Here is a 27,389-nt window from a genome sequence, read left to right on the forward strand (position 1 = left end):
GATATCACATCTGTCACAGATGAAAAACTACATATATGGATGAGCACTGTGTAATCCATTCATTGTTTTATAGAGCCAGAGTCCCCCAGAGAGCAGCTCAAATCCATGTGATGTCCCTGAGTGCCGAATTTTACATTTCGATTTCTGAGTTTGCTAGATATGTGGAATCACAGCTAGGCAGACAGCTCCCTATGGGCTACACATCTGAGGAGACCCCGGTGTTGTTTATTCCAGCAAGCATGGGGAGTAGCTTGCACTCATAAAATAGGTCACGGCAACACTTGTCTGCAGCAGCAGTACACGAATTCTGATGCACCGGGCTGAAACTTCCCACTTTGGAGGAAATCACGTCACTTCAGGACATCTGAGCCACAGACAAGTTAGACCATCATAGCCATCTTAACATGGCTTCAGGAGCACAAGAAATTGAGCATAGGTTGTTCCTATTTTCAGAGCTATACACATGCAGAACTGAGCCCTGAACTATTTACATACACAGGGGTTATTGGCACATTAGGTGGCCAGCATTCCCCCAGGAGCACTCTCCATAGTGATGGCTCCAGCTGGCAGATTGCTAACACTGGTGTCATAATTTGCTTGCTGTGCTGTTGGCTTCGAGCTGTGCAAAACTCTCTCTTTTTGCTTCATGCATTTCTCACAGTGAAAACAGCTCTTGCATAAATTTGGCCCAAGGCAAATTTTTGGACCCACATCCTGCAGGCAGAAAAACACACAATCCAGGCTCCATATTATTTTATACTACATTGTATTGTATTTAGATTGACACAGCTGTAGGCTCATGCAAGCAAGGACTGCTCCAGCGTTTTTACCGCCCCAAGCGGCAAAAAAAAAAAAAAAAAGCCACAATTGGTGACAGCTCTACCGCCGCCGCTTCATTCTTCAGCGGCAATTCAGTGGCAGGTCCTTCCCTCCGAGAGGGACCAAGGGACCCGCCGACGAATTGCCGCCAAAGACCCAGATGTGCCACCCCTTTCTGTTGGCCGCCCCAAGCACCTGCTTGCTGCGCTGGTGCCTGGAGCCGGCCCTGCATGCAAGACACACACACACACACACACACACAACTAGATTCTCAAGTGGTATATACTTGGGTAGCTAGCTTGACTTCAATGGAGGTATGCCAATTTACACTAGCTGAGGATCTGGCCCAAGATAATATCTTTCCCTTGCAATGCCCCATACCAGTGATCTAACGGGAAATCCCACTGCATGACATATTCTATCTAGAGCTCAACCTTTTACTCCAATTAATTCAGCAACCCAGCAAGCATGGTGCTGCTTGCATCACAGTTTCCTCTTAGGAGTCAGTTCACAGAAGAAAAACCCTTTTCAGCTCTGGAAACTGAATTTTGCCATACTGAAGAATTTGGCCCCCATTTCCCAAAGTAACAGGATTTTTCATCAGTTTCATCGGGGGTTCATATTTCTGGCACAATTCCAATTCGGTCAGTCATTGGCTAGCCTGGCTCCTTTGCCGTTCCACCACCAGCATCTTTCGAGCCCTCAAGCTATAGCTGAGTAATGTTAACACATTTCTTCTTCTCTGCAGGGAACTATTCTATCTTCACTATGGCCCACATTTTCACTAGGGCTGGTGAAACATTTCCCATCCAAACTGATTTTTGATGGAAAATGGGGTTTTCAACTAAACCCAATTTTCCATATAAAGTATCTGAATTCCATGGACAATTTTGATATTTTTGATGAAAAACTACATATTTCAATTAAGATATTCTGTTGTGGTACCCAGAGGTGGATTAAGGTTTCCCTGGGGCCAGAGAAAGTTTGCATGGGCCTACAACTGTGTCAATCTTCCCCACCTCTTCCGCCTGTGGCCCCGCCCCTGTTCCACCCCTTCTGCCTCCAGCCCCACCCATTTCTGCCCCTTCCCCCAGGGTGCCCGCCCCTGTTCCACCCAGGATACCCCCCATTCTGCCCCCCCCCCATTGCAGCCCCACAACCCTTTTGCTCCTTTCTGCCCCCCTCCACACTGTGGCCCCAGGCAGGGCCACCCAGGGGGGGGGGGCAAATGGGGCAATTTGCCCTAGGCCCTGGGCCCGCAGGGGCCCCCACAAGAATATAGTATTTTATAATATTGCAACTTTTTTTTATGGAAGGGGACCCCAAAATTGCTTTGCCCCAGGCCCCCTGAATCCTCTGGGCGGCCCTGGCCCCAAGACCGGAGAAGCTTTGTCCCCATGCCATGGCCCTGGGGCACAGTGGGGAGTGAGAGCTCCTCCAGTACTAGGGCCGCAGTGGGGTCTGGGTGCTGGGCAGGGCCGGCTCTAGGCACCAGCCGACCAAGCACGTGCTTGGGGCGGCACCTCAGAAGGGGCAGCCAATGTTGGGGTGGCGGGGGGCGCTCGAGGGAGGGGGGGGTTTCGGCCGGGCAGCGCGGGAGTGTTTCGGCGGCGCAGCGCTGGGGGGGGGAGGGGGCTTCGGCGGCGCTGGGGGGAAGGGGTGTTATGGCAGGGCAGCGCTCTTCTTTTTTGCCTGGGGCGGCAAAAAAATTAGAGCCGGCCCTGGTGCTGGGGCTTCCCCTGCCCAGGGGCTTCTGCTGGGGACGGAGTCAGAGTCTGCTGGGATGTAGGGGTGTTCCCCGATCCCCCAGTTTGGGATGGGGTCTGCTGTAAGGGGCTTCCCCATCCCATAGCTTTGGCTGGGGACGGGGTCAGAAGCCTCTGGGGCTGGGCTTCCCCTGTCCCACAGCTTCTACTGGGGCAGGAGCCATGGGGTGTGGAGGGGCTTCCTCTGCCCGGCACTGCTGCGGAGCAGGGCCAGGGCACAGGGGCTTCCCTCGCCCCACCCACCCAGCGGCCAGCAGAGGATTTTTTCTGGGGTCCCTCCAGATGCGGGGGCCCCTGGGCTCAGGCCCTGTGGGCCCAGTGGCTAATCCACCACTTGTGCTACCTCATGGAAGTTGTAGTTCAGTTTCCATCCTCCTCTATAGGTCGAGCTGTCCATCTGAAATGCATTTCCCATGATACACCATAGCCAGAGACTCCCATCATGCAATAGCTTCCTCTCACCATTAGAGAAGATTGGTGCAGCATGAGAGGTGTAGCCCAACTTGGATGCCGGACCTATAGAAAAGAATTGTAGCTAGGGCCGGCTCCAGGCACCAGCTTAACAGCGGCAATTCGGGGGCGGCAGGTCCCTCACTCCCTCTAGGAGCGAAGGACCTGACGCTGAATTGCCGCCGCCGATCGCGGCTTTTTGTTTTTTTTTTGCTTGGGGCGGCAGAAATGCTGGAGCCGGCCCTGATTGTAGCATGAGGCACCCAAGCTGCAGCTCCCATGAGGCACCACAACAGCATTTCTAAACTGAAATATTTCAGTTTTCAGCCAAAATATTTCCTTTTATTTAATTTTTGCCAGTAAGTTGGAATTTTCCGTGAATTTTCATGAAACGTTTCATTATCATTGACATTTTCCATGAGGGACAAAAATCCCATATTCCAACGAGCTCTAATTTCTACCCAAATAACCAAGTTACCCAAGATATATTGTGCTGTCAGTTTTCTGCGTCCTACCTTACTAGATTCTTGTGGTTCAGTTATCCTGGGAGTCAGGAACAACTATCTCCTAAGATAATCAGGCCCCCCTCAGAAATACAAAAGTATTACTTGTGTTCTTCCACTGCCAAATCACTCTTCAAACAAGTAGATTGCCAGTGTGATCTAGCTTACATCACTGATAAGACAAAGGTTTTTTTCCAATTCCAGGGCGGCACCATTTCCACTGCAATCATCTTTATCACTAACTACGAAATGTTAGTCTCTTTCTTACTAGCCACAGCTTGCCTTCCTTGAGACATTCAAGACCATAGCAGGAGAGGAAAATTCATTTAAAGATATCTCCTGTCAGTTCCCTGTTTTAGCTTTGTTCTAGATTTTTGATTATTTTTGCCCTTTTAAAGAGTAACCCAGGATGTTAATATGTAGACATTACAGTACACACAAACCGAAGCCTGTCCGAACAGTGACAATATGCTTTAGCACTTCTTGCAATTATTAGCTGTGTGGTATTTAGTGTGAGAGCGCTTTTTTTCCTTCAAAGAGAGCACGTTTCTGTGAAAAATAACTTGGCTCTGACTGATGAGTTTTGATAATGCTTTAGAAAGAAACATCTTTGAAGATCATGTAATATTAAATTGTTAAATGTGTACATTGCTAAACCTAGCTAATCCACTCTAAAATGCAAAAATGAATTACTGAATGTCTGATGGCCTACTTTATCCTAACAATTTATCATTCCTTAATATTTATAACAAACTGACAAATTACATCTCTTTTAAATTTAATTTGTCTCCAATCATCAGAGGATCCTACACAACATTACAATAATTGCAATCTGTGTGTAAAAACTAAAGCATTGTAAAGGAGAGAGTCTTAAGAGGCCTAATATTATCATCATTTTTTGGAAAGAGGTGATATTTAGACACCATTCAATTCAAAGGTAAGTTTTACATTTTTATCTTTAGCTTACAGGCATGTCTCAAATGGGATTAGGGAGCTATTCTATTAAATATAAATGGAGAAAATTTAGCAGAACACAAAAAGCTGAGTTTGAGTTAAATTTTTAGTTAATGAAATTCTGGATGGGTTCATTTTTATGTCTGTGCAGAGGCAAAGACGGCAAGATTTTACAGTACAGAAATTATGTTCTCAAAGAATTCTCAATATACTTTCAGTTTGCCCATCATCATAACTTGTGGCTATTCATAAATACTGGATAGAAAGGATAGGATACCTGATTTATAAAGGGAAGAGGGACAAAGCTCGTTGACTCAGCTGAAGTTATACTAAAGCCCGCTTATTATTATTCTATTGATTCATCAGTAAAATTCACTTAACTAGTTTTCTGTTTTATAGCCAAATAAATTACTTAATCCACTGCAGTGGAAAACCCTTATGCTGATGAGTATAAGTTAAAGATGTCATAACCCCGGGGGTGTCTATCACCAAGCACTCGTTCACGGCTTTTGTCCCTTGAGGCCACAGGACCAACATCAAAGGCACAGCTGGATAAACTGTATACGTTCGATCCCAAGCAAGAATTATTATAAACACTGTGAAACCACAAAGAATGTGGAAGGAATTATCATTTAGATCCAAAGAATTATGAAAATCCTTGAAGTCCCTTCACCCATTCAGGTACGCAGCGTTAACCAAGCAACCATATTATCATTGAAATTAAACAATCTTTCATGAAAGAGATTTCACAACACCTATTCTATAACACAAGAGCCAAATTCAGTGCTAACTGATGTCTCATGAAATTCCATTGCCCTCAGTTAGATCCCATGGCCTACAGGGACTGATAAAATCCACCCTTATAAAGGTTTGGAGGATGACTCAAAGACTGAGGACATTATTATTCACCCACACTACAGTTACTATGGATTAATTATTTTTTTCTCATATATTTTATTTAGGGTTGTCGATTAATCGCAGTTTAATTGCACTGTTAAACAATAGAATACCAATTGAAATGTATTAAATATTTTGGATGTTTTTCTACATTTTCATATATATTGTATTAAGTGTTGTTATTGAAATCAATGTGTATATTATTTTTGATTATAAATATTTGCACTGTAAACATGATAAACAAAAGAAATTGTATTTTTCAATTCACCTCATACAAGTACAGTAGTGCAATCTCTTTGTCGTGAAAGTGCAACTTGCAAAAGTAGATTTTTTTTATTACATAATTGCACTCAAAACCAAAACAATGTAAAACTTCAGAGCCTACAAGTCCGCTCAGTCCTACTTCTTGTTCAGCCAATTGCTAAGACAAACAAGTTTGTTTACATTTGCAGGAGATAATGCTGCCCTCTTCTTATTTACAATGTCATCAGAAAGTGAGAACAGGCATTTGCATGGCACTGTTGTAGCCAACATCGCAAGATATTTACGTGCCAGATGCTCCCTTCATGCTTCAACCACCATTCCAGAGGACATGCGTCCATGCTGATGGTGGGTTCTGTTACAGTATTAACAGTACTTGTATTAGGTGAATTGAAAAATACTATTTCTTTTGTTTTTTTACAGTGTAAATACTGGTAATCAAAAATAAATATAAAGTGAGCACTGTACACTTTGTATTCTGTGTTGTAATTGAAATCAATATATTTGAAAATAGGGCTGTCAAGCGATTAAAAAAATTAATTGCGATTAATCATGTGATTAATCACACGGTTAAAGAATAATAGAATACCATTTATTTAAATATTTTTGAATGTTTTCTACATTTTCAAATATATTGAAATAGTATTTTTCAATTCACCTAATGCAAATAATGTAGTGCAATCTCTTTATCGTGAAAGTTGAACTTACGAATGTAGAATTATGTACAAAAACTAACTGCACTCAAAAATAAAAATAAATATAAAACTTTAGAGCCTGTAAATCCACTCAATCCTACTTCTTGGTCAGCCAATTGCTAAGACAGACAAGTTTGTTTACATTTGCAGGAGATAACGCAGCCCTCTTCTTATTTACAATGTCACCAGAAAGTGAGAACAGGCATTTGCATGGCACTGTTGTAGCCGATGTCGCAAAATATTTATGTGCCAGATGCGCTAAAGATTCATACCTCCTTCATGCTTCAACCACCATTGCAGAGGACATGCATCCATGCCGATGATGGGTTCTGCTCGATAACGATACAAAGCAGTGGGGACAGACGCATATTCATTTTCATCATCTCAGTCAGATGCCACCATCAGAAAGTTGATTTTCTTTTTTGGTGGTTGGGTTCAGTAGTTTCTGCATCGGAGTGTTGCTCTTTTAAGACTTCTGAAAGCATGCTCCACACCTCGTCCCTCTCAGATTTTGGAAGACACTTCATATTCTTAAACCTTTGGTCGAGTGCTGTAGCTATCTTTAGAAATCTCACACTGATACCTCCTTAGCATTTGAGAAATCTGCAGTGAAAGTGTTCTTAAAATGAACAACATGTGCTGGGTCATCATCCAAGATTGGTATAACATGAAATATATGACAGAATGCAGGTAAAACAGAGAAGGAGGCATACAATTCTCCCCCAAGGAGTTCAGTCACAAATTTAATTAACACTTTTTTTTTTATGAGCGTCATTAGCATGGAAGCATGTCCTCTAGAATGGTGGCCGAAGCATGAAGGGGCATACGAATGTTTAGCATATCTGGCACGTAAATACCTTGCAATGCTGGCTACAAAAGTGCTATGAAAATGCCTGGTCTCACTTTCAGGTGACATTGTAAATAAGAAGAGGGCAGCATTATCTCCCGCAAATGTAAACAAACTTGTTTGTCTGACTGATTGGCTGATGAAGAAGTAGGACTGAGTGGACTTTTAGGGCATGGCTACACTTGCAGATGTAGAGCGCTGTGAGTTAAACCCGCCTTCGTAGAGGACAGGAGGGAAAGCGCTGCAGTCTGTCCACATTGACAGCTTCAAGCGCACTGGCGTGGCCACATTTGCAGCACTTGCAGCGGCATTGGGAGCCGTGCATTATGGGTAGCTATCCCATCATGCAAGTGACTGCAACATGTTTTTCAAATGCAGGGGGTGGGGTGGAGTGTGACAGGGAGTGTGTTGTGTGTATGTGGGGGGAGAGAGAGTGGGTTTTTGGGGTGCCGAGAGTGTGTCAGCATGCTGTCTTGTAAGTTCAGACCCCGCTCCCCTCACCACCTCCCACCTCTCTCTCACTCACTCAAAGCAAACAGTAAATGTTTGCTTTTTCTCGGAGCTGATAAGCAGCCGGCTTCTCCGAAACGGAGCTTCGAAAGGGCATTTCTGCATTCCTGCAGCCGATTTCACAACAATGACAAGAGTGGCCATTTGACTTAAGGGGATTATGGGACATTTCCGGAGGCCGATCAGAGCGCAGTAACGCAACACCTCGTTCACACTGACGCCGCGGCGCTCCTGCGGGGGCGCAGCAAACGTTATTCCACTCGCCGCGGTGGAGTACCAGCAGCGCTGTAGCTGCGGAGTCAGAGCGCTCTACGTGCCTTGCCAGTGTGGACGGGGAGTGAGCTAGTGCACCCGGGACTCCTTTATTGCGCTGTAACTCACAAGTGTAGCCAAGGCCTTAGGCACTAAAGTTTTACATTGTTTTGGTTTTTGAGTGCAGTTATATAACAAAAAAAACTACATTTGTAAGTTGCACTTTCACAATAAAGAGATTGCACTACAGTACTTGTATGAGATGAATTGAAAAATATTTATTTTGTTTATCATTTTTACATTGCAAATATTTGTAATAAAAATAATAATATAAAGTGAGCACTGTAGACTTTGTATTCTGTTTTGTAATTGAAATCATATATTTGAAAATGTAGAAAAACATCCAAAAATATTTAATAAATTTCAATTGGTATCCTATTGTTTAACAGTGCAATTAATTTTTCTGAGTTAATCATGTGAATTCACTGCGATTAATCGACAGCCCTATTTGAAAATGTAGAAAACATCCAAAAATATTTAAATAAACGGTATTCTATTATTGTTTAACAGTGCGATTAATCGCTTGACAGCCCTAATTTTATTAAAGGCCATTGGGAAAATGTCAAAATCTCTATCAAAACTGAGAATCATTTTTGTGAAAATTCTCTCAGAAATTACTTTCTGTTTTCCAACCAGTTTTTAATGTTTACTAATTAAGGACTAAGGATAGTTGAGGTACAAGAAAAAACAAACATAACTGATGGGGAAATTTTGAAATGAATTCCAACCGGGTCTATTTAACATAATTAAAAGAGTCTCTCTAACAGTGTATCAATAAGGAACAGACTTACGGTACATATTTCTTGTTATATAAGATCATAGAAAAATTGTACAGAAAGGCCCAGATCCTCAAAGATATAACTCACTGTAGTTAGGTGCCTAAATACCTTTGAGAATCTGGGCCAAAGTTACTACTACTAGACCTGGGTGAAAATGTTTTTATTTTTTTAAATGTTGAAGTGCAAAATATTTCAACCTGCTAGCTATGAAGGATAACTTACTTGCAAGCTGCAGTAATACTCAGCTTATTACTCAGAGACATTTTACAGAAGGGTGTGAAAGAATAGGAAAAACTCAGTTATTCTAGTGGATGTGTTCTATATATAAAAACATATTAGCACTGACAGACCAAATTCTGCTTCCCTTATTCATGTGAGTAGTCCCTTTGACTTCATTAAGCCTAACTTTATGTATAATACAAGTAAAATTTATTCCATTCTCACATTCAGCCAAAGAGAGTGTTACCTTGGTTAGATACCACTACGCTAGTTTTAATGGCCAGGTTCTGCTACCATTGTTCAAGCTAAGCAGTGCAAGAAGTCCCACTGAAATAAATGGGAAATTAAATCAGAATCTGGCCCCTAAGTATAGATTTCGGGTTATCTGCTGGGTTATAGATTTTTCTTAGAGAAAAGGCAGAAAATAAATGACAGGGTCCTGATTATGCCAGCTCTGCATCTAAGACAATTTTATATATTGTCATGGAGGGAAAGCCACTTTTCTCCTTTTATGGTAAAAAGAGACACACAGGTAAAATCTGCAATCGACTTTTTTTTTCCTACCCCCTTAACGATATGCACAATAGTCAAAGGGAAATAGAAATACGCTGACATTACTGACAGCAAAATATTGATTTTGGCATATTTTAAATGATAGATACTAAACACCACTAGCTTGTTTAAATTACATGAAAATCTACACTCCACGGTACATGAATGAAAGCAGAATGGGGTTCTAAGAGTAAAATACTCAGACAAAATTAAGGTTTATACAGCTGTGCATAAAAATGTAGCAACAAGCTTTAAGCAGCTCTCCAGTTGTGTGCCCAACAGAAAAATAACAATGGGAAAGCACACACATACCAATCAGTCTGTCCAAAAATTCTGGTATCTCTAAACAAGGAGGAGAACCGATGCACGCTGCCTGATGGCTGGTTAAGGAAGGGATTTATTATTAAAACTCCAAAGTGGTCATGAACATGCCGAGACAAATTCTACAAATGTTCCAAAGAGATTAAAAATGTGTTAATCTCAACATGGGGGCATCCACCTCTCTAGGGTTGAGGCACCACCCTATCTTGTTTCTCTCCCCTATTCATAGCTTAGATAGCACATATTGCCACTGGCTTCTAACATTACTTATCTCAGCTAGAGGAAGGAACTGTGAGGAAAGGGTGTATCATTAAACAGCTGAACAGGACTACCACCTCTCCCATTTCCCTTTTGCTGGATGCCTGCGCTTTTCCCCTGCAGGACTTGGAAAGGAGTATATAATGTTTTAAAATTATTGTAGCTACCAATCCGCATTTGTGGACCTCTAGGAAGCAGAGCACTTGAGTCAGATTCTTCACAAAAACTAGAGATTTCTCCCTTATTCTGTGCACTATTGCCCCTAAGAGTGGACTTTCTTAAAAAAAAATTGGAAGGTCTGGCTCTCCATATGACAGAGCTGGCAACACGATTGGCTAAAGTGATTCACTTTCTTTTATCCACCTGATCCTGATAACTTTGCTGCGACATGGTGGTGGAATAAAGAGGAGATGCTTGAACAATTGTGGAGACTCTGGGTAAAATTTTCAAAAGAGCCTAAATCCCATTGACTTTTGATTAGATTTAGGCTCCTAAGTGCCTAGGGGGATGTCTACACTGCAAAAGAACAGCAACCAAAAAACCCACAGCTGGGAGCGTGAGAACCCAGGTCAACAAAAGATTTCCACCCTCCCTTATTTTTTTTTTTTTTTTTTTTTTTACAATTCTTTTACACTATTTCATTCCCCCCCATCCCCAACTCAAACTTGAGACAGACACAGAAAGAAAGACAGGGCGAGCGGGTTGATACAGGTAGCAATCTAGCCCACTGCCACCTCATGCTAGTGAGAGGCCAAGATTTTCAGTCTTAGTTTAGGATCCTTAATAAATGGCCTGATCAGCAAAAATCAGGATCCAGCAGCACCCTTTGAGACCGGATGTCAAAGCCCCAGTCAACTGACTGAGGCTTAGGCTACAGGGCTAAAAATAGCCTTGTAGACATTAGGGCTCAGGCTAAGCTTCAGGACCTCTCCCTGCTCCGGGTCTCAGTGCCTGGGCTGCAGCCCGATTGGGAACATCTACAGCCCCATAGCACAAGCCCAGTCAGTTGGCCCTGCCTCTGAGACTTGCTGCCGCAGGTCTTCTTTTTGCAGTGTAGATGTACCCTACATCACTTCTGACATGGCAGTTAGCAGTCTTGGAAATTTTTATCCTTCATTCTGTTTCTCTAATTCCCCACAAATGTGTTTCTGTGGGAAATTTTGACGGAGAGTTTTAGGAATAGAAGCCTGACTTTAGACTCCTAAGTCCATATATGGGCACCTGACTGGCTTGATTTTCAAAAGCACTGAACACCAAAACAGCTCCCACTAACTTCAAAGGGCTGGATGCTCAGCATTTGTGCTTATCAAGCCATTTATTTAGGATCCTAAACAGAGCCTGAAAATCTTGGCCTGTCAATGGCAGGAGGCAGCAGTGAGCTAGACCGGTTACTGTATCAAGCCTCTCTCTGCCTTTCTTTCGAAATCTGTCTCAAGTTTGATTTGGAGAGAGGGGGGGAAACGAAATAGCTTTAAAAAAATGTAAACAAACAAAGGGGAGGGTGGAGGGAATCCTTTTTGTTAAGAAAAATCCTGTGTGCAAGAGATGTTGATGCTGCAGGGAACTGGGAAGGGCTGGGCTGCCTAGGGACTTCTGTTTGTGTTTGCCAGGGTCAGGCTGCCAGAGGCACTTATGGGGAGGAAGTTAGTATCACTTAAGCATGCAAGCCGCCTGCCACGTGCCAATACAAATACAACCCACCCCCCTTTTCTTTTCTATCCTCACGCTCCATTTCCCATTTGACAGTCTCCTCTCTCCAGCCCACTGCCACAGGCACAGTACTTTTGTTTTCTACAGGGATGGTTTCCATTCATCTCTACCCCTCTCTGCCACACAAAAGAAGCCAAACTCCTTGAGGGGAAGAAGGGCTTGGGCAGCAAGAGAAGGAACTGCTGAAAGGTGCGGGGGGGGGGGGGGGGAATGCAGGCCATTTGCTCCACGCCTATGGGAAATGGCCAGCTCCAGCTGACGACAGCTAAGTAGAAGGCTAGTAGGGACTGCAGATATCTAATTATTTGCTTGCTTACTTACACCCTTATAAATGATAAAAAATAAAAGATATTGACTCAAAACCATCTAGTCAGTCTACGCAGTCATGAATCTCCCGTGGCTGATACCTCCACCTCCCACCCTCACTCCTTCCCAATCACTGTTACATTTCATGTTAAAGTAGGCCCTGGTCCTACACTGAGAACAGCCCTGTGAGACCCCCACACTGGGGCAGAACTCCACTGACATCTGTGGGGCTCCACGCGGGTGCAGGGATCCGCCTGAACAGCTCTCCGGGCTGAACCAGAGAGTAAGCCCTTGGGGGCAGGGAGTGTTTCTCACCAGGGGTTAGATTCTGCCTAGTGGGTGTGTAGTGGGGGGGAAGGGAGTCAACCTCTTCACCTCCCTTGAGCACTGAGTAAGGCCCAAGCAGAAATGTAGTCCCCATGTCCAGGAGCTGATCTCTAGTTACCACCTGGGAGTGCATGGCACTCAAAGGAGGCAGGGAGGGATACAGAGGGGTACATGGCACAGTCATGACTCTGCCTCCCCCCTCCACCACTACATACCAGCCAGAAGAGATGTAGCCGTTTCTGTCCTCCCCAAACTCTGGGGAAGCCTTTGACGTGCTCCTTGGGGTGACGCTGGTCTGGGCAGTGCCTACAAAGCACAATCCAGCCCTATGTGTTTGTACAACATCTGGCACAACGGGGTCGTGATTCTGATTAGGGCCTTTGAATCTTCATAATAATGCAATGATAATAATAGTTTGAAGAGGGAATCTGCTTAGCATATTTTCTCCTAATTATAAATCACTATCATATTTCAAGACTTTGTTACTACGTTTACCCCCTTTTCAACCTGAGATGCTAGTTAAAGTGCAGAGCCCTGTAGCTTGTTCCAGCTGGGGGTAAACATTGGTGATGGAGTCTGGTGTGTTCTTTGATGCAATCTTCTTTATTTAGAGGGAATGTACAAAGTCCTGCTTCTCCAAATGCAGGAGGAACCAAAACCAGGGGAGAGCATCTTTGCTTACCACCCCAAATCACGTTAGCCAGCACCAGAAACCCTCTCTCCGGGTTCTTTTGGGGCTATTCACTATGCTTGTTCAGGATGTCCTTCTGTTTGTCTCAGTCTCTCTCAGCCATCCATGGTGAGTACGGCCCAGGGGGAAGGGGTAGCACTGGGGCATCAGTACAAGTACATAGGACTATTGTATAGAATACTGGCACCACTCTCCACAGGCGATGGTGATTGTAGCTGATATCTCACTCCTGGGTGTAACCAAGGCTACAAGGGAGCAGTTCCTGCATGCATTTGCCTGCAGACTACGTCCATATGCTGTTAGCATGTGTGCTGCAAGGGTGCCTGCTGAAGTAATTGCCGAGTGGCATGGCAAAATGTCCTACCACAGGGGAAGAAACAATGCAGCCCTCCCCAGAAACCTTTGGCAGGGGATTTCAGATTACTTCCATGAAAGTTTCTTAGAGATCTCTATGAAGGATTCATGGGACATCCCGGTGTGCATAAACAAACTATTTCGCAGGGCCCCCTCTGCCTAGCTGTACAGGGAATGGGAAGCAGATAGCAACTGTACCTGTATTGGTTATTTCACTAACTCTTCTAGCCTGATTAAAAAAGTAGTGCATGAGAAGATGTATCCCTGCAGTATTGAAGAAAACAGTACTTACCAGCAGTTCCATCGCCTAGGAGTGGCTATACTGCTCAGGAGTCAAAAAAGGGTCCTGGTCGTCATGCTACCAGATCTCCCTCTTGCTTGTCCTCCATCCTCCTCCTCCTCCTCCTCCTCTTTCTCATCCAGCACCTCGTCTTCAGGGTTCATTCAGGTGGCCTGTGACTCCAGCCCCCAGCCGAAGTATCCACGGGGCTCTTGGCAGGGGAGGTGGGGTTGCTGCAGAAGCAGGATGTCTGCGGCTCTGCACCAGAGCGACTATGTGCCTCCCTTGCTTTCTAGTATGCCTGCTGCAACAACTTGATCTTTATGCAGCACTGCTGTGTGTCCCTGTTGTAGCCCTTCTCCTCTATGCCCCGAGCAATCTGACTGTAGATGTCAAAGTTCCTACAACTGGATCAGAGCTGTGACTGACTGCACAGCCTCCTCTCCCCACAGACCCAGATCCACCACCTCGGGTGTACCCCGGCAGGAGTGCATTTGCTGCATGGAGCCGGCATGTCAGCTGGGCAGTTGCTATTTTAGCTTTCCATGCCGAACAAACAGGAAGAGCAATTTCAAAAGTTCCCAGAGCTTTAAAAGGAGAGGGGTGTCTACCTGTGTACCTGGCTGCAAGACAGCGGAGTTCAAAACGGTGACCAGAGCGGTTACGGTGGGCATTGTGGGACACCTCTTGAAAGCCACTTAGGTCAACATAAGCAAAACAGTGTCTATATTGACACTGCATTGCCCTAACTACGTTGTCCTAAGCGCTATGCCTCTTGTAGAGGTAGCTTTACTAGGTCGGCGTAGTAGGCGAGTTAAAGCGGTGGGAGGAGCATTGTAGTGTAGACACCTCCATAGTTAGGTTGACGTAAGTTGCCTTACGTCGACCTAACTCTGTAGTGTAGACTAGGGCTCAGTTTCTTGTCTGCACTTCAGCTTGCCTTTTTCAGACACACACACACACACACACACACACACACCACCCCCTGGTCAAAATACCCAGTGGAACTCTCTACACACATAGAGCTAGTTTCTGGGCAGACTCCACTATTCCTTATTTTAGGTGCGGCCCCTTAACTTTTTCTTACAACTATCTTCACACCCATCAGTTTCAATGAGGCCTATAACAAGGTTTAACTCAGCTCATAACATTACAATCAAAGGCTGTATCAGTCTGTCTATGATCCCCCTGAGAATTTTCTCAGCAATCAAGTGAACGGTTTAAACAATTATCTTGCTTTCAGCCTCCTGTCTACTAGGGCCCTGATCCAGCAAAGCACTTAAGCACAGAAGTAGCCCCATTAGCTTCAATAGGACTAATCATGTGCTTAAAATTAAGCATGTTGGCTGGACCAGGGCTTAGCTCTCTAACCCACTCAGATGCTCAAGAAGTATTTGGATATCATGCATATTACCAACAACACTGTTAGCTCTTCCCTTTCTGGAAGCAGCTTTCTGCCATATTTGTTAGCTGATGGTGGTGATACTTCTCTTCTTCCCCAATAGCTTTTTAAGGAAGAGGTTGCTAATTGCACCCTGTTTCATCAAAGGTCATTAGGAAGGTGATTGCCAAACATATAAGAAATCTCTCAAATCTATTTCCTTACCAGATACGTTTCAGTCTGGCTTCTGATTAGGTAGCATTCAGACTGTCTCTCTTATTTGACTCAGTACATCCAGGGGTTGTTTGGGATCCTCCTTTTGCCATTGCTGCTTCCAGTTATCTATCTTGAGTCTGATTCTTTCAGCACACATCTATTTTTTCTGGGCAGGTATTATGGATAACTATGAGCTCCACTGTCTAATATATAGTGACAACTCTTCTCAGTCTCTGCAATAACATTTCCACAACAGGACACAGCAACTCTTTAAATTGACAAGATTGAGCAGATGCTGGTTTGGTCCTTTCCTGCATAGATCACTCTTCCGCCCCAGCCCCCCACCCTATTTTATTGGTTTGGGTATTTCTCTCTTTCCCAACGTTTGTAATTTTGAAGACATCTTTGACTCTAGGTTTTCTTCTGAGGCTCACATTAATCAGATTGCCTATTTTGCTGCCATCTTAGGCATCTATCAAGTTTGTGACCCATTATATCCTTCCAAGACTCTTGTGCATATCTTTTATGATGACCGCATGGGATTACAGCAATTCATAATTTATAAATCTTCCAACTACTTCCCTCTAGTAATTGCAGTTTCTGTAATCTCTAGCACCAGAAAACTCACTACAGCTGGAATCTGCTAAACTTAGAATCCTTCCCTGGCTTGTAGTAATGAAGTAAATTGACTTATTTTTATCCTTAAGGCTTTGTATAGCCTTGCTCCTTCATACCAATGAGAGCTACTTAATTTATAGCTCCTAAGGTGAGGCCAGCAGATCGAGGAACGTGATTGTTCCCCTTTATTCGACATTGGTGAGGCCTCATCTGGAATACTGTGTCCAGTTTTGGGTCCCACACTACAAGAAGGATGTGGAAAAATTGGAAAGAGTCCAGCGGAGGGCAACAAAAATGATTAGGGGTCTGGAGCACATGACTTATGAGGAGAGGCTGAGGGAACTGGGATTGTTTAGTATCCAGAAGAGAAGAATGAGGGGGGATTTGATAGCTGCTTTCAACTACCTGAGGGGGGGTTCCAAAGAGGATGGAGCTCGGCTGTTCTCAGTGGTGGCAGATGACAGAACAAGGAGCAATGGTCTCAAGTTGCAGTGGGGGAGGTCTAGGTTGGATATTAGGAAAAACTTTTTCACTAGGAGGGTGGTGAAGCACTGGAGTCTTGCGGAAAGCCTGACATCTGGGAGGATCTGTGACTTGTTTTCCTTTCATTTCCTCAGTCACTGTGATTGAAGCTCACTTTTAGTTTTAATTCGGCAATGCCAATAAATGCCCTTGGGCAGTAGGATTCCACACACTGCTCCTCTCCCCTTTGCTGCCTCTGGGTTAGTACTCCCTACCATGGCAATTATTGGTGCTGAGGAAGTAACAGTAGAGTCCACCAGCAGAATCCTCAGTGAGAGAAAGCGATGAGGCATCCACCCCTTGTTTCTTTTCCCTTAACAACAGGCCTGTTGGGACTTTGAGCCTGTTTCATTCCCTAATTTTAATTACTTCACGCTTTTTTCCCTCAGGAGCTTTTTTCACCTTGTTTTCAGGGATATTTTCCTACCCAGTTCACCTTGCCTCCCATAAAGAAAATGAGTCAGGCCCAGAAAGGATGTGACAATATTCACAGACTGGTTCGTTTTTGTTTTTTGTTTTCAGTATTCAGCGAGCTCGGGGCCACTTTGACATTAATAAGACAATATCTTAACTCGTTAAACACATGCCGGTTTTACACCATTTGCAGACATGCGACATTTATTTTTGTTCCACATGGGAATTCAGTCCACACGGAACCCTGTTTTATCAGGCCAGTCCCATGGGACTTGAATTTGGAGGTGGGTGAAAGAGGGGGAGACACCACAGCTCCTCTTGAATTAAATTGATTGATCCATCACCATCTATGGAGGGAAGGAGAGGAAAGCTGCCTTTGTTCAATAATGAGGTCTGGGTTTTCCATCTGAAGCCTGGGTTTTCTGTTGCAAATAGTTTGGGCTGTCTTTAGGTTGAGTCTCTTGCATGATTATTTTGCATTAATACGTTGGTCAGTGCTTTCATGCTGTGTCTGCAGGGTATTTGGTTTAAATTGTAATAGCCGGCTTCCTTCTTTTTCACTTATCTAAATCTTCTTCTTTTCTTTCCTGAGAATAACCAGATTTAGCTGTCACTGTGTGTTCCTATCCAGCAACACAGGAGCTCTCATCAGCTCTGTCTGTCTGCCCTGAAACCTGCACGCAGAATGCCACGAGCTGCCGCCGACTGCAGTTACACGCCTCAGAAAGTGCTTTTCTCTACAGTCAATCTGCAGTGCCCTCCGGATTGGTTTTCTTCTAAATTCACTTTGGCAAAGAGAAATATCATCCGCTGTCGCATCAGCAATTCTGGCTTGGAAAAAAAGTAACGAATAGTGACATTTAAAACAGTGGTTGGAAAAGCAAATGCCAGTATCTTCATTTGCCTAAGTATTAATTGCTTGATGGGATGGCTAGTTAATAAGAATTGGCTGTAAGTGTGTATTTGGGAAAGGTCTGGAATATTCATTAACCTGGGAGGTAATGTGTCCGATCCTTTGGGATTGGTAGAACCTTTTTTATATGATGAATAAGACTTTCAGTAATCTTCATCATTTTGACTTGGGTGTCTAGGTGCAGGCCTGAGGCTGGGTTACTTTAAGGGAACTGTGTTGTTGACTTCTAAGTAACCAGTGAGGTATATTAGAAGCTGTTTTGTGCTGGCTTGGTAAATCTAAGTATTGGAATATCCACTAGCTTTGGGGATTGACTGACCCATTCTTTGCAGTTCACCCTAATTGAGTGACTCAGATGACTCCCCTGGGATTCCGGTCACAAGCTGTCACACTGTATGCCTTCTGAGGTACATTTGAGACTCTCCCCCTTATTAAATAACTTCAGTCAATCATGAACATAAGTTTTCCTAAATGCACCTTGTACCTTTGTAAATGAGATGTGTGATTTCAAGAGCAAGATCATCTTCGGGGGGGGAGGGGGTCCATCTCTCCCTTCCTCTTGCTCTCTCCTCTCAAATACAATGTAAAAAGACAGGAAGGATCGGGAACATCAGTTCAAGTAGCAACAAGGTCATCAGAGTTTTCCCCCCCACCAACCCAGCCACAACAGGTTTACTTTCAACTAACCATACATTTAGTTCTAGCAGCAGGATTTCCTCTGCCCCCTCAATGGGTATCTATCCCTTCACAGAGTGTTCATTTTAGACTCGCACCAAGGAAAAGAGAACCAGAGCCCCTCTATTGCCGAGTTGGTTTTGCTAACAGTAAAGACAACTGCTTGAAGTTAATCTATCACATATCATCTCTCTGCTCGTTGTGAAAGTCTTTTGTTCATATTAAGACACAGCATTTATTGATAATTTGTTTGTATCTGAGCAAGCAAAGCCCTGCAATTAAATGCCAGGGTTTGTTTTCTTGGAATACACCAGTTTGATTCATTTTTTTTAAATGTTCTATTTGATTAGCTATCTCTGGAGGAAGTATCAGAAATGTCCCCTTTCGCTACCAGTCACCAGTGATGAGTATGTGCTGCAAAAAAAAAAGGTCATCAAGCATTTGCTAGAGTTTTAAAATGTTTGCACTCCTCTATGTGTTTGCTTTTCACAAACATTTGAGCAATTCTGCAACTTGTGGGTAGACCCTTGTGCCCTGGTGAAGCCATAGAAGTTCCACACACAGGCCCATGGGTCCATCCAAGTGGTACAAGTTTCAGAAGAGGGGCCTTATTGGCATGAATATTCAGAGAGAGCAAGTTTCAAAGTATCATGTGCATGAATTCAGGGAAACTGAATTTTAAATTTGCACTTACAAGTTTTTGCACTGTTAGTGCATATGTACCCAGAGAAACAATACAATGTGACTTACCTAACCAATCATGTCTAAGAAACACAGTTTGAATTTAGAATATCAAGTACTGAATACTTCGGTCAATACATGGAGTTAAAAATTGTGGGGAAAACCATCAAATTCTGTCAACATAAACTTGAGGAAACCACAATCTGCTTATATATATTCAGCAAGCAGAAAAAGAGGCTAAAGACCCAGTGAAGTAAATGGGAGTCATTCCACTGATTTCAATGGGTTTTGAATCAAGCCCTAAATTCGTTGGATAAACTATTTGTCTGAGAATTGTTCATTCATCTCTAATAGGAACACACCATAATATAGACATAATAAACCAGGCAGAAAAAAAGACCCGTATTCTTCCCTGAAAGCATGGGGCTCAATCCTTAGGTGCATCAAAACTGTGATCAGTGCAGCTTGGGTAGGCATGGTGAAAAGTAGCCCCTCTGTAGACTGTACGGTTGGACTCATAATGAAGACATCTGGTTTTACAGACTGCCAGATGTGAAGAAAGGTCCAAATAAAAGCTTCTAAACTCTAAAATAGGTCTCTGTATAATTTATTGCACATAATGGTGTGGTATTGAATAAATATGTTATTGGCATTAATTTGGGATGATCCAGGTAACTCACTCATTGTTTTCACTACTGATAAGATTTAGCAGAACCACTCTCTTTTCCAGACAACTATTTGCTGTCCAAAAGGGTTGGGTTAAGTAATGTGTGTGACATCCTGAACACAACTCGGTGTGCCATGTTAGCTGAAGAGTATAACCATCCAACATGCTAGCCCTTTGGAGATGGCTGACATGTATACGATTCATCCTCTTAAGCATTCATTTGGGACCAGGCTGTTCCACCCTTATGTACATAGAGTAGTATTTTACTCCAGGATTAGAGCTATTGTTTTCCATGGTGCTTCTCCCAGGGTAAAGCAATATATAATATAATATATGGAGATATACCTATCTCATAGAACTGGAAGGGACCTTGAAAGGTCATCGAGTCCAGCCCCCTGCCTTCACTAGCAGGACCAAGTATTGATTTTGCCCCAGATCCCTAAATGGCCCCCTCAAGGATTGAACTCACAACCCTGGGTTTAGCAGGCCAATGCTCAAACCACTGAGCTATCCCTTCCCCAAGGGATATGCTCAACATAATTAAAGGTAGGGCACATATATTTTAATTTTATATATATATATTGATTCTGAGGTCACAACAGTGACACTCAGGAATAACTGTGTTGATGGAGTAACATTAGTATAAAATCAGTATTAGTGAGATAAGAATCAGCCTGTATATGTTTTAATAACCAGAACTCTCTCCATTTTTCCTCGGCAATGTTCTGGCGCAATCCACTAGGTCAAAATGGGCCAGGTTTCTGAGCCCATAAGCATCTGTAAACTGGAAGAGTTATATACACAGAGCATGCTGCTCTTCTCCTCTACAAAAGTTTAATTCAGTGGTAACAATCAAAGAAAGAGGTACTTTTTAATGAACAGTCCTCTCTCTCTGCCTGCGTATGAGAATTTTAATTTTTCTCATTTCCACCAGATGCTGCAAATCATTTCTATACTGTTCCCCAGTGGGTAGAAGCATGTTCTGTATCTGGATCCTTGCACATTCCTATTGTCTGCAAAAAGATTGATGGGATCAGTAGAAGACTTATCCAGGGAAAAAGAAGGTAGCATTAGTAAAACTCTCTCTTTCTCTACCTCCACCATTAAGGCATTTACTGGGAATGCATATACATTGCTTTTTCAATTGTCACTAACGCCAGAAAGTAATGAGTCCAGCATCAAACACCTTGCTCCAGATCAGTCTCACTAACTCCCCCTGGTATATGTCTTACACTTGTATTATTCCAGCTTCTCTTCAGCTGGCTGTTTGGGGACATTTAAATAACAGTTGAGGCATTTATTAAGGACTTTTGTTTTATACTTCTGACAGGGGTTTTTCCATAAACAGCTCATGCAACTCTTAGAAGAGGAAACAGTACGTTTAAAAGTAACCCAAAACTGGAAATATATACAACCTATAGGAGAAATAATAAATAAACCATTTCATAAATGGCTACCAATGCTTACTGTGCAACGCGGAGCTACTCAACTCATGGCTAAGATTTCATCATACTCTTCACTTCTGAATACCAAGATCATAAATTATATTAGAGATCACTAAACACCCCAACATGACTAGTCAAGGGTTAGAATTGGCATCAGATTAGCCCATAGCCTGATCTTTTATTATTATCCAGAACTATTATGAGCAATTGACACAAGAGTGTTCAAATGGAAATTATGCTGCCATTCCCTCTATAATAATTAACTGTGTATCTAGTATAGGGGTGGCTTGGAAACAAAAAAATCTGTTCTGTGAAAAATGTCAACGTTTCAACAATTGTTTTCATTCCTCATCAGAATGAAAACTAGACGTCTCAAAAATTGTCATGAAAAAATGAGAGAGAGAGTGAGCGTGCATGCACCATCCCAGAATAGCCAATAGCTCAGTGGCTTGGACCCTCATCCAGGAGGTGGAAGACCCAGGTTTACGTCCCTGCTTTGCCTGATTCAGAGCAGGGATTTCAACCTGGGTCTCTCATATCCCAGGTAAGGGGGCCTAACCATTGGGCTATGGGCTATTCTGGAGTGTCACACTCTCTCGTTCCAGAAATTCCATCCTGGACCTAAGAAACCATCTTAATGAAAGTTTTGTCAAAACAGACGTGTTTCCATTAAGTTTCAGTTTCAACTAATCAGTATTTTCTGACTAAAAAACATTTAAGCAAAAAATTCCTGACCTACTCTAATCCAGTAATTGTACATTTACAAAGAAACTCCCTGTTCATTGCTTATCTTTTCTCCCTCAGTCTGACTCCATATAGTTAAAATGGAAGTCTCACACCATCTGACCAAGGTTAGCTGGTTCTAAATATTAAATGATCAACCAGAACATGTTGCTAGCAGGAGCTCTGTCACATTTGCACAGCAGCATGTGACGGTAAGGTGGCGACAAGCCAACATCCCCACATTTCTGAGTATCAAACCCTGACAAATCCAAATGGGCTGGATTAGCACAATCCAGGTTTTCATCACATCACAGCTGCAACTCCTATGAGAATGTTTAGAAATTCTCTGAGTATTAGTGTTGAACTGGTGCAGTTCCAGCGGCAATCGCAATAGTGGGTCCACTAATGCAGACCAGTCACAGGTATTTTTACCACCACATTGTCTAACCCTACTCAGTACAGGTCATGGTCTTTGCAAACACTCCTGCTACATAGCATAGGCGGAGCTGCACCTTTCCTGCCCATCTAGTATGTGAAAATCTATCCCACATTCTCACGTTGACAGATGCTCACTACGAAAGGGGATGTGGCGAGATACTGGAGGTTTTAATCAGTCTCCATAGAAATTTTACACTACCTATTTGCAGCACTTGGGTGGTTTTATGGTGATGCATTTAATATTTTTGTTCATTTGCTTCCAGTAATTTCCTATTCATGAATAATAAGCAATTCAAGCCAATCCAATGTTTCTATAATTAATATTTCAAAATATTTCCCAATTTGAGCTTATCTAGTTCAATTTTAACTGCAATGAACTCCAATTAACAAAAAGGTAACAAATAGTGAAATCAGACAGAAAAGCAACCCCCCTAAATATTTATCAGAAAAGTATTTCAAAGCATCATCAGTGGTCCAAATTTTAAGGCCTTTAATGATAAAGTATCTGATAGAAAGAAAATGTTCTCGGGTCACACTTTCCTTTTCCACAATTCCTATGTATGTGAGTCAGATGTGTAGTTCCTCTCTAGTTCACAAAGAAAAAATATCCTCATTTAGTTATATATGTAATCGTCATTCAAGGCATATGGATGATATATCTGAATTCTATTCGGATATGCTGGCATGATGATTCTTTTTCTTAGAACAAATTCTGGCACACCTCCGAATGATTTATTCAAAATATCTATTAATTCAGCAGTAAGAATTCCAAAAGCAGTGAAAAATAAAAAGCCCCAAATCCCTTAGGTGCCAATAAAGCCAAAGTAAAATTAAGCAAACCTTGCATTACCCATGTAGCCATACGTAGTGCGAGATTTAAAGCTGGAAAATGAAGGGAGTAGGAAAGAAAAAGAAATTTGCAGAAGAGAAAGTAAACCTAAGGGCCTGGTCCCAAACTCCGCAAAAGTCAAAGGAATTTTTAAGAAGCAAAGATCTAGTAGAGCGCAAATAGGCTTGGTCAGTTTTCATTCACCTGTCACAGCAGCTATGAACCACATGGCTTTACCTAAAGTGCCAGGCTCGGACATTGTAAGGTACAAGACAATGTGAAATGACTGTATCTGTTGGTTAACATGGCCTGCTCCTACCCATAGCTCAACTCTTGTCTCCATCCACTCCCCTTCGCTAGAGCCCAAGCAGGGCTCTGTACTGATTGTAGGGTGACCAGACAGCAAGTGTGAAAAATCGGGATGGGGGAGGGGGGTAATAGGAGCCTATATAAGAAAAAGACCCAAAAATCAGGACTGTTCCTATAAAATCAGAACATCTGGTCACCCTGACTGATTGCTCCCTTTATTTCTTCCTCCCATTCCTGACTCAGGCTACATCTACACTGCAACTGGGGATCTGATTGGCAGTCAAGTAGATGTACCTGTGCTAGCTTTATTCTAGGTAGCTCGCCAAAAGTGTTGGCATGATCTTGCAATGCGAGGCTGACACTTTTAGTGAGCTAGCTAAAGTAAAACTAGCACCATGGGTACGTCCACACAAGCTGCATGTTAAACCTCCAGTTGCAGTGTAGAAGTAGCTTAAGTTCCTTGTTTTACTCTGCCTTGTGTGATCGGAGCAGTGTCCTCTCTGCTTCAGATCACATGCACAGACACCCCAGCATTCCACCTATAAAAACTGCACCCTCCTCTATTCTGCATTGCATTGCTCTGTACCCTTCATGCCTTTAGCCTATAAGGTCCTTAGGGCAAGGATTTTACTGTTATTTCGCTACATTTCAGCCACTGACCAATGCTTAATAACTTGAATGGCAGCTGAAGCCAATATACAGATTTATTATCAATTACAAAGCAATTTTTCATGCCCCAACCTCAAAAATTACAAAAAGGATGTTCCATGCAGTAAAGGGTACAGCTGGCCAAAAAATGTTCATGTAAAACGTTTTTTCCATCACAAAATGCTGCTTCATTAAAATCAAAACATTCCAATGGGAAGGTGTCTGTTTTGATTAAACTTTTGATGGGTCTACAGTGGGTGGGTCTACAGTGGAGCCAGGACCCAGCTGTCAAGCTTCTCAGTAGCTGCTACAGAGCTAGGAAGCCCAGGGAGGTGAGACTGGACATTTTTGAAAAAATTTGTTTCAATTCTTCCAAAATGAATTTTTTAAAAAATCAAGTATAAGAGGGGTAGCCGTGTTAGTCTGGATCTGTAAAAGCAGCAAAGAGTCCTGTGGCACCTTATAGACTAACAGATGTATTGGAGCATGAGCTTTCATGGGTGAATACCCACTTCGTCACTCCAACGAAGTGGGTATTCACCCACGAAAGCTCATGCTCCAATACGTCTGTTAGTCTATAAGGTGCCACAGGACTCTTTGCTGTTTTTAAAAAATGTCACTCCCAAGGAAAATTTTGCATATCTGACTTTTCATTCCAGTTCAGAACAACCTTTTTTTCCTTCTTCCAGAAATGCAAAATTTTCCGTGGGAGGGACATTCCATTTCCACATAGCTCTAGTAAAGTGTAAAGCAAAAAGCTCCTCGAAAGAGTTCCCTCTGTTGGCGAATTCTGGTGAACAGACCCCTTAAAACCAGCCTCTTACACTTGTTCATTTTCTCTCTTCTCTTTGCAGTCCCATAATCTTACCATATTTTTCTCCCAGGAAATGCTTCTATATCAGGGCCCCGATTCAGTGACTTAAGCATGTGCCTAACTTTCAGCATGTGAGTGACTTCAGTGGGTATACTGAAAGTCAGGCATAAGCTTACGTACTTTGGTGAATTAGGACCCAGATACCGGCAGAATTACTAATGCATATATTCTCAGACAGAGCCCTCGCTCTATACAAAACAGGTACAAGAAAAGCTTTGTGCTTTATGTTTCCTGTTCTTTTTGGTGAAAGGTGTCCCATAATTATTGCTGGGCATGCAAATAGCATGGGACACCATAAGTAATGGTTGCTGAGGCAATACTTTTGATTCAGGTCTTTTCTTTTTATTATTTATTGCTGTCTTTAAAAGTCTCCATTAACATTAATTAGGCCAACAGAGCTGCTGACTGATACACACAGTATGGTAATGATCCAAGTGAAATCACTGCTTCAGGAGTTCTTTCCAATATTTTTTTTTTCTTTTGGAGTATGCAAGACAGGCCAGGGCAGGTGTATGAGAGAAACCAGCAGCCCAAATGTGCAATCCTTCCTCACTATGGTAAGCAGTAGTGCTTTCAGTGGGGCTAGTTGCATCAGTAAATGCTCACAAATGGGAGGGTGGGAACAGGACAGCATGGGTTAGCTGATGTTCCAGGTAGCACATTTAAATGCTTCTTATTCTTAAACAGAGTCCAAAAGGCGACTGACAAAAACCTGGACTTAATCACAAAGACACTTTACATTTTCTCAACAATAATTCCAGATACCAAACAAGGAAGAGAGGTGGTGTGCATGTGTGTGTATACTGAGCCACAAAGTAACCCTATGAAGTAGTGGGTTTGCAGAAAAAACTTTTAATTTTTATTCATTATTATCTCCAGATCCCCCAAGACCATTTACGTGGGCTTTGCAAGGGGCTATGTTGAAGCAATCGTACTCCTGTGAGGAGCTATGGGAATTTTAAAGCTGTGACATCCTGATCCATATGTTTAGTTTTATAGGAATCTAAACAAGCAATGAAAGAAATGAACAAGATCTGTTTCCTGATAGAAATGGACTCTTCACAGTTATCTACTATGAAGAGTCCCATATGGTCCATCATTTAAATGGACCATATGGGAACTTGCTGAAGGAAGAAAGGATGGCATGGGTGCTGGAAACTAGGTGCTGGTCCTGGGGGTTCTGCCGCACCCCCTGGCTTGAAGTGGTTTCCATCATATACGGGGTTTACAGTTTGGTTCAATGGCTCTCAGCACCCCCACTATACAAATTGTTCCAGCACCCCAGAAGGATGGCCCCATTCTGCTTATCTGCTCTGCCTCTTAGGCCAGGTCTACACTACCGCGATAGTTCGACGGCTGGCAATCGAACTTCCGGGTTCGATTTATCGCGTCTGGTCTGGAAGCGCTCGCCGTCGACTGCGGTACTCCAGCTCGGCGAGAGGAGTACCGCGGAGTCGACGGGGAGCCTGCCTGCCTGCCGCGTGTGGACCGCGTCTGAACCGCGGTAAGTTCGAACTAAGGTATGTCGACTTCAGTACGTAGCTGAAGTTGCGTACCTTAGTTCGAATTTGGGGGTTAGTGTAGACCAGGCCTTAGCTGCCTCCAGCAGACTTCAAAGGCCACACTTCTGGATCTTTCTCCCCAGCTCCCCATGACATGAGAGTACGACTTCTCCTACCAGATACCAATACTGCCAACCACACACATTCAAAAGACACGAGTCAGCTCCCCAAAAATCTGAGATTGGTTTAAAAGTCAACCGATCTTTAAAAATAGTAAATGTGGGGATTTTTTTAATTATTTGGCCTACTGGCTTTTGAGCCTTTCAGGTGCACTCAGGTAGTATTTTCAAACTTTTCTCCACAAGCATCAGGGCTAAAAACGTACTTTTAAAAAAAATGAAAGCTCACATTTTCAGTTGTTACTTGACTCCATGAGCTGTGGCTTTAAGAAAAACACTCCATATCACAAGACTCATTCTAAAGTCATGAGTTGGCAACACCAATTCTAAGCATTTCCCTGGCCCAGGTGTACGTGACACATGTTTACGAACAATCCCGCTCTTCTTAGTGAGCTTTCATCCTACCAGCATCCCCATGACCTCTACTTCCCCACCCTCAACACCTAGCTGTACAGTTTGTTACTTTATAACAACAGTTTGATTGTATTTTGTCTCTTGGGGACTGCTCTTCACCCTGTCCCCAGTCTCACCTACTTGACAATAA

Source organism: Emys orbicularis, chromosome 4 (assembly GCF_028017835.1).
Source record: "Emys orbicularis isolate rEmyOrb1 chromosome 4, rEmyOrb1.hap1, whole genome shotgun sequence".
Lineage (NCBI taxonomy): Eukaryota > Metazoa > Chordata > Testudines > Emydidae > Emys > Emys orbicularis.